The following is a 7,500-nucleotide window of genomic DNA, read 5'->3' on the forward strand; positions in this document are numbered from 1 at the left end:
CCTTTCATGGTTTCCCATGAGCGTCGATTCGGGCGCCTTAACTCGGCGTTTGGTTCATCCCACAGCGCCAGTTCTGCTTACCAAAAGTGGCCCACTTGGCACTCCGATCCGAGTCGTTTGCTCGCGGCTTCAGCATATCAAGCAAGCCGGAGATCTCACCCATTTAAAGTTTGAGAATAGGTTGAGGTCGTTTCGGCCCCAAGGCCTCTAATCATTCGCTTTACCGGATGAGACTCGTACGAGCACCAGCTATCCTGAGGGAAACTTCGGAGGGAACCAGCTACTAGATGGTTCGATTAGTCTTTCGCCCCTATACCCAGCTCCGACGATCGATTTGCACGTCAGAATCGCTACGGACCTCCATCAGGGTTTCCCCTGACTTCGTCCTGGCCAGGCATAGTTCACCATCTTTCGGGTCCCAACGTGTACGCTCTAGGTGCGCCTCACCTCGCAATGAGGACGAGACGCCCCGGGAGTGCGGAGGCCGCCGCCCCGTGAAGGGCGGGGAAGCCCCATCCTCCCTCGGCCCGCGCAAGGCGAGACCTTCACTTTCATTACGCCTTTAGGTTTCGTACAGCCCAATGACTCGCGCACATGTTAGACTCCTTGGTCCGTGTTTCAAGACGGGTCGTGAAATTGTCCAAAGCTGAAGCGCCGCTGACGGGAGCGATTATTCCGCCCGAGAGCATCCCGAGCCAACAGCGGCGCGGGTCCGGGGCCGGGCCAGGTAGGTCCGTCATCCGGGAAGAACCGCGCGCGCTTGCCGGGAGCCCGAGCGCCCAAAGGGGCGAATCGACTCCTCCAGATATACCGCCGAGCAGCCAGCCAGGACACCGGGGCTCTGCCCAACAGACGCGAACCGAGGCCCGCGGAAGGACAGGCTGCGCACCCGGGCCGTAGGCCGGCACCCAGCGGGTCGCGACGTCCTACTAGGGGAGAAGTGCGGCCCACCGCACACCGGAACGGCCCCACCCCGCGGCGAGTGGAAAGGCAACCGGACACGACCCCGCCGCGGATTGCTCCGCGCGGGCGGCCGGCCCCATCTGCCGAGGGCGGGGGCCAGTGGCCGGATGGGCGTGAATCTCACCCGTTCGACCTTTCGGACTTCTCACGTTTACCCCAGAACGGTTTCACGTACTTTTGAACTCTCTCTTCAAAGTTCTTTTCAACTTTCCCTCACGGTACTTGTTCGCTATCGGTCTCGTGGTCATATTTAGTCTCAGATGGAGTTTACCACCCACTTGGAGCTGCACTCTCAAGCAACCCGACTCGAAGGAGAGGTCCCGCCGACGCTCGCACCGGCCGCTACGGGCCTGGCACCCTCTACGGGCCGTGGCCTCATTCAAGTTGGACTTGGGCTCGGCGCGAGGCGTCGGGGTAGTGGACCCTCCCAAACACCACATGCCACGACAGGCGGCAGCCTGCGGGGTTCGGTGCTGGACTCTTCCCTGTTCGCTCGCCGCTACTGGGGGAATCCTTGTTAGTTTCTTTTCCTCCGCTTAGTAATATGCTTAAATTCAGCGGGTAGTCTCGCCTGCTCTGAGGTCGTTGTACGAGGTGTCGCACGCCACACCGCCAGCCGGCTGTGCACGCTACCGAGAAAGTACCGGTATGCGAACCGCCAGGCGACGGGCGCGCATCGCACGTTTAAGGAGACGCGGCCGGCCACACAGGCGACCACGACACTCCCACGTCTCCGAAGCGGGACAAACGCCGCGCGCTTCAGTATACGTAGCCGACCCTCAGCCAGACGTGGCCCGGGAACGGAATCCATGGACCGCAATGTGCGTTCGAAACGTCGATGTTCATGTGTCCTGCAGTTCACATGTCGACGCGCAATTTGCTGCGTTCTTCATCGACCCACGAGCCGAGTGATCCACCGTCCTGGGTGATCTTTTCCTTTTCAGTCTCCCACTGTCTCTTTCAAGACAGTAGCATTTGCGGGACTGAGGCGTCTGACGGCCCCTGTTCCACTATTTTTTTTTGTGTCCAACGGCCTCACAGCCGATGGGCGTCGTACGGCTCCACACCGGAGCGGACAGGCACTCGGGCGAACGTCATTCAAAACCGGCGCCAGGCGCCAGGTACCGCAGGCCAGCCGCTCCAGAGCTTCAGCGCTCGTACCACACAACAACAACACTTCCGCTAGTTTTGAGAGGCACGCGTGGTTCCGCACGCGGCGCACGGCCACTGCCGTACAGGTAGCGTGTTGCGCGACACGACACGACACGCACATCGAAAGACATGCAGTCTAGTCGGTAATGATCCTTCCGCAGGTTCACCTACGGAAACCTTGTTACGACTTTTACTTCCTCTAAATGATCAAGTTTGGTCATCTTTCCGGTAGCATCGGCAACGACAGAGTCGATGCCGCGTACCAGTCCGAAGACCTCACTAAATCATTCAATCGGTAGTAGCGACGGGCGGTGTGTACAAAGGGCAGGGACGTAATCAACGCGAGCTTATGACTCGCGCTTACTGGGAATTCCTCGTTCATGGGGAACAATTGCAAGCCCCAATCCCTAGCACGAAGGAGGTTCAGCGGGTTACCCCGACCTTTCGGCCTAGGAAGACACGCTGATTCCTTCAGTGTAGCGCGCGTGCGGCCCAGAACATCTAAGGGCATCACAGACCTGTTATTGCTCAATCTCGTGCGGCTAGAAGCCGCCTGTCCCTCTAAGAAGAAAAGTAATCGCTGACAGCACGAAGGATGTCACGCGACTAGTTAGCAGGCTAGAGTCTCGTTCGTTATCGGAATTAACCAGACAAATCGCTCCACCAACTAAGAACGGCCATGCACCACCACCCACCGAATCAAGAAAGAGCTATCAATCTGTCAATCCTTCCGGTGTCCGGGCCTGGTGAGGTTTCCCGTGTTGAGTCAAATTAAGCCGCAGGCTCCACTCCTGGTGGTGCCCTTCCGTCAATTCCTTTAAGTTTCAGCTTTGCAACCATACTTCCCCCGGAACCCAAAAGCTTTGGTTTCCCGGAGGCTGCCCGCCGAGTCATCGGAGGAACTGCGGCGGATCGCTGGCTGGCATCGTTTATGGTTAGAACTAGGGCGGTATCTGATCGCCTTCGAACCTCTAACTTTCGTTCTTGATTAATGAAAACATACTTGGCAAATGCTTTCGCTTCTGTTCGTCTTGCGACGATCCAAGAATTTCACCTCTAACGTCGCAATACGAATGCCCCCGCCTGTCCCTATTAATCATTACCTCGGGTTCCGAAAACCAACAAAATAGAACCGAGGTCCTATTCCATTATTCCATGCACACAGTATTCAGGCGGGCTTGCCTGCTTTAAGCACTCTAATTTGTTCAAAGTAAACGTGCCGGCCCACCGAGACACTCAACAAAGAGCACCCTGGTAGGATTTAAACGGGGTCCGCCTCGGGACGCGAAAGCACCCCTTCGGCTCGCCCCACCGGCAGGACGTCCCACGATACATGCCAGTTAAACACCGACGGGCGGTGAACCAACAGCGTGGGACACAAATCCAACTACGAGCTTTTTAACCGCAACAACTTTAATATACGCTATTGGAGCTGGAATTACCGCGGCTGCTGGCACCAGACTTGCCCTCCAATAGATACTCGTTAAAGGATTTAAAGTGTACTCATTCCGATTACGGGGCCTCGGATGAGTCCCGTATCGTTATTTTTCGTCACTACCTCCCCGTGCCGGGAGTGGGTAATTTGCGCGCCTGCTGCCTTCCTTGGATGTGGTAGCCGTTTCTCAGGCTCCCTCTCCGGAATCGAACCCTGATTCCCCGTTACCCGTTACAACCATGGTAGGCGCAGAACCTACCATCGACAGTTGATAAGGCAGACATTTGAAAGATGCGTCGCCGGTACGAGGACCGTGCGATCAGCCCAAAGTTATTCAGAGTCACCAAGGCAAACGGACCAGACAAGCCAATCCGATTGGTTTTGATCTAATAAAAGCGTCCCTTCCATCTCTGGTCGGGACTCTGTTTGCATGTATTAGCTCTAGAATTACCACAGTTATCCAAGTAACGTGGGTACGATCTAAGGAACCATAACTGATTTAATGAGCCATTCGCGGTTTCACCTTAATGCGGCTTGTACTGAGACATGCATGGCTTAATCTTTGAGACAAGCATATGACTACTGGCAGGATCAACCAGGGAGCTGCGTCAACTAGAGCTGAGCAGCCGGCCGCCCGGGAGTGTGTCCCGGGGGCCCGCGCGAACACGCAAGCGTCCGCTCAATTATTCTGCAAACAGGAGGAGGCCGAGCTCCCCTGCACGATACACCTCGAAACCCTCTCAGGTCCCGGCGGCGCGCAGCGCCGTCCTAGGTACTTGGTCGGTTTCGAGAGAGGCGCAATCGCCCGGAGTTAGGCGAGTAGACGGTTTTAGTGCGAACACCCTTGCTCCCAACTGAGCTTGCCGCTGCCGACAGAGGCCCGGGAGCGTGCTGTCGTGGCATTGCCGGCGGGAGACAACACGCGCCACCTATGGTGACCGGCAGCTCCAACGCCAGCGCCACACAAGGGCAAAGCCCCACTTGGGTGCAGAAGCGAACTCTCCCAGCACAGCGCACGCGCCAACACGTCCGCACAACTGCGATACAAACCACCTGCGAGAACCGCTGGGGCGACCGAGCAGCAGACGGCGTCGCGGCGCCGAGTGCCAGGCGGCGGCGCATCCTCAACGCACACAGTCCTCAATCAGACCAGCACACTGCAGATGTCCACCGCGCTTCGCACCGGGCTCGGCTGAACCAACTTTGGCCGCCAGGCGCCGCGTGCAGGGTGCGCCGCAGCGTAGCTGCGCCGCCTGCCGAGCCCGTCGGCTGGCGCTCCTGCCACTCGGCGCCCCCCACCAGCCGCCTGTTGCGCGTGCGCCCACGCAGCGCGCGGCCAACACGCCGGGCGGCCCCCCTTCACCGGCCGGGAACAGTCCCACCAAGCCACCGCCGCGTATCGCTTCATACCCACATGGGCCTAGTCATGTGTGTGGATGTGGCGGGTACCGCTGAAACAACCGGTTAATAGCTGTACCGATCGTCGCCATCACAGATTCACCTCCAGCGTGAACAACCGCTCAACAACGGATTTCCAGTTCATTTGCGTATCTTGGGCAGTAAACGTAGATGTCCACCTACATTTGCGAATTCAACAATTCTTGCATGCCAGGATGTCATGTGTCACGACACGCTACATCAGACCACATACACACTGCGACATGTGCAGAAGAGAACACGTGGAAGGTGGCCCGCGCACGTATGCGATGTCCCTTCCGCGATCCACTGTCAACCGGCATCTGCGGCATGTCCCAGATATGGAACGCGGTCCACCAGGGTAGCACTTTGTGTGAGGCAATACGACAAAGTCGGAATACACGCGTCACTACATCACACGGCTCACGCTGACCTGACCTGACTCACCGCACCACCACCCCCAGCGACCCAGGGTGACATACAATGCGTTCGTACGTTCCTCCCACACGCCTCTACGGCGTACCACAGTGCAACCTAGCTGTTATTGGGAGACGAGACAAGTAGCATCGAGCACAACATATGGAAATTGAGATTCGACACCGTTGGGCACAGCCAGCGTACGGTCACACGTATCACACTACTTCACTCTGTACGTAACGACCGATGATCGGTACAGCGTGTGGGTTACGCGTACGACATCAGCGGACAATGGACACAGACCATACCACGACGTACACTGAGGGCGTCGACATCTGAACGCAACTGAACAGCTGCGAGGCTCATTTAACACTCAAACGCCAGACCGACCAGCTTGAGAGGACGGAGACACAAAGAGAGGGGCAGAGGGGGGGGGGGGGCGATATAGTCCTATTGCAGTACAATTGACAGTGGATAGTGGGAATATGTGGAAAGTAAGCAACACTCGCAAGACATCTACATGAGGATAACAACGACACCAGAGATTCCGAGCAGTGAACTATGTTAGGCAAAGGGACAACGTGGGTTAGGTTAAGGGACAACGTGGGTTAGGTTAAGGGACAACGTGGGTTAGGTTAAGGGACAACGTGGGTTAGGTTAAGGGACAACGTGGGTTAGGTTAAGGGACAACGTGGGTTAGGTTAAGGGACAACGTGGGTTAGGTTAAGGGACAACGTGGGTTAGGTTAAGGGACAACGTGGGTTAGGTTAAGGGACAACGTGGGTTAGGTTAAGGGACAACGTGGGTTAGGTTAAGGGACAACGTGGGTTAGGTTAAGGGACAACGTGGGTTAGGTTAAGGGACAACGTGGGTTAGGTTAAGGGACAACGTGGGTTAGGTTAAGGGACAACGTGGGTTAGGTTAAGGGACAACGTGGGTTAGGTTAAGGGACAAATTGAGTTAGGTTAAGGGACAAATTGAGTTAGGTTAAGGGACAAATTGAGTTAGGTTAAGGGACAAATTGAGTTAGGTTAAGGGACAAATTGAGTTAGGTTAAGGGACAAATTGAGTTAGGTTAAGGGACAAATTGAGTTAGGTTAAGGGACAACGTGGGTTAGGTTAAGGGACAAATTGAGTTAGGTTAAGGGACAAATTGAGTTAGGTTAAGGGACAAATTGAGTTAGGTTAAGGGACAAATTGAGTTAGGTTAAGGGACAAATTGAGTTAGGTTAAGGGACAAATTGAGTTAGGTTAAGGGACAAATTGAGTTAGGTTAAGGGACAAATTGAGTTAGGTTAAGGGACAAATTGAGTTAGGTTAAGGGACAAATTGAGTTAGGTTAAGGGACAAATTGAGTTAGGTTAAGGGATAATCTGGTACAACCACAGTTAGGTTAAGCGATAATCTGGTACAGCCACAGTTAGGTTAAGCGATAATCTGGTACAGCCACAGTTAGGTTAAGCGATAATCTGGTACAGCCACAGTTAGGTTAAGCGATAATCTGGTACAGCCACAGTTAGGTTAAGCGATAATCTGGTACAGCCACAGTTAGGTTAAGCGATAATCTGGTACAGCCACAGTTAGGTTAAGCGATAATCTGGTACAGCCACAGTTAGGTTAAGCGATAAAGTTGGTTAAATTCGGTATTGTGTGGGAAGGGGGCAGAGAGAGTGGGGGGGGGGGGTGGATAGTTGTGGCAGTACGCGGATGCCTGAGTCACCGTCAGATATGTCACGTCGGTTCGATGCTTGTAGCAAGAGGCTGGCGGGTCTGTGTCTCTCACTTCTGCAATTTTTCATGTGGTATAACACGAGGGTGGGGGGGTGATATTTGGTGCCCCTCTGTGTAGGATGTGTGTTGGTGGTGTTGGTTTATCTGAGCAATGGTAGTTGTCGGAGGAGTGGGGTATTGTGCTTTTATAGGTGGACCTACTGCTCTGGTTATCATAGTGTCGACGGTGCAATGTGGCAGAGAGGATGCACTCGACATTGTCGCATTCCAGATGTTTACGTATTGTGTGTCTCCGTTGCAGGCCGAGAGTGGTGCATGTTCGAGCGTGTGGCTGACGTGCGATTCACGTTGTGTGCCCAGTCTTACAGCACGTATAGGGACATTCG

At 55.0% G+C, this 7,500-nt stretch overlaps 3 non-coding genes across 3 annotated transcripts in view; all 3 read right to left on the reverse strand.

Annotated features, from left to right (window-relative positions):
* LOC126333859 (large subunit ribosomal RNA) overlaps positions 1-1,548 on the reverse strand; it is a 4,222-nt gene extending 2,674 nt beyond the window's left edge. Inside the window, exon 1 of the ribosomal RNA XR_007564411.1 lies at positions 1-1,548. This exon is cut by the window's left edge and continues 2,674 nt beyond it. This is a non-coding gene — a ribosomal RNA (large subunit ribosomal RNA).
* A 188-nt stretch (positions 1,549-1,736) lies between these two features.
* Positions 1,737-1,891, reverse strand: LOC126333827 (5.8S ribosomal RNA). The gene has a single exon (XR_007564381.1). It is a non-coding gene; the product is annotated as a 5.8S ribosomal RNA (ribosomal RNA).
* Positions 1,892-2,259: 368 nt separating this feature from the next.
* LOC126333841 (small subunit ribosomal RNA) lies at positions 2,260-4,152 on the reverse strand. Its single transcript, XR_007564394.1, has one exon. It is a non-coding gene; the product is annotated as a small subunit ribosomal RNA (ribosomal RNA).
* Positions 4,153-7,500: the final 3,348 nt, after the last annotated feature.

This window comes from Schistocerca gregaria, unplaced genomic scaffold (assembly GCF_023897955.1).
Source record: "Schistocerca gregaria isolate iqSchGreg1 unplaced genomic scaffold, iqSchGreg1.2 ptg001646l, whole genome shotgun sequence".
Classification (NCBI taxonomy): domain Eukaryota; kingdom Metazoa; phylum Arthropoda; class Insecta; order Orthoptera; family Acrididae; genus Schistocerca; species Schistocerca gregaria.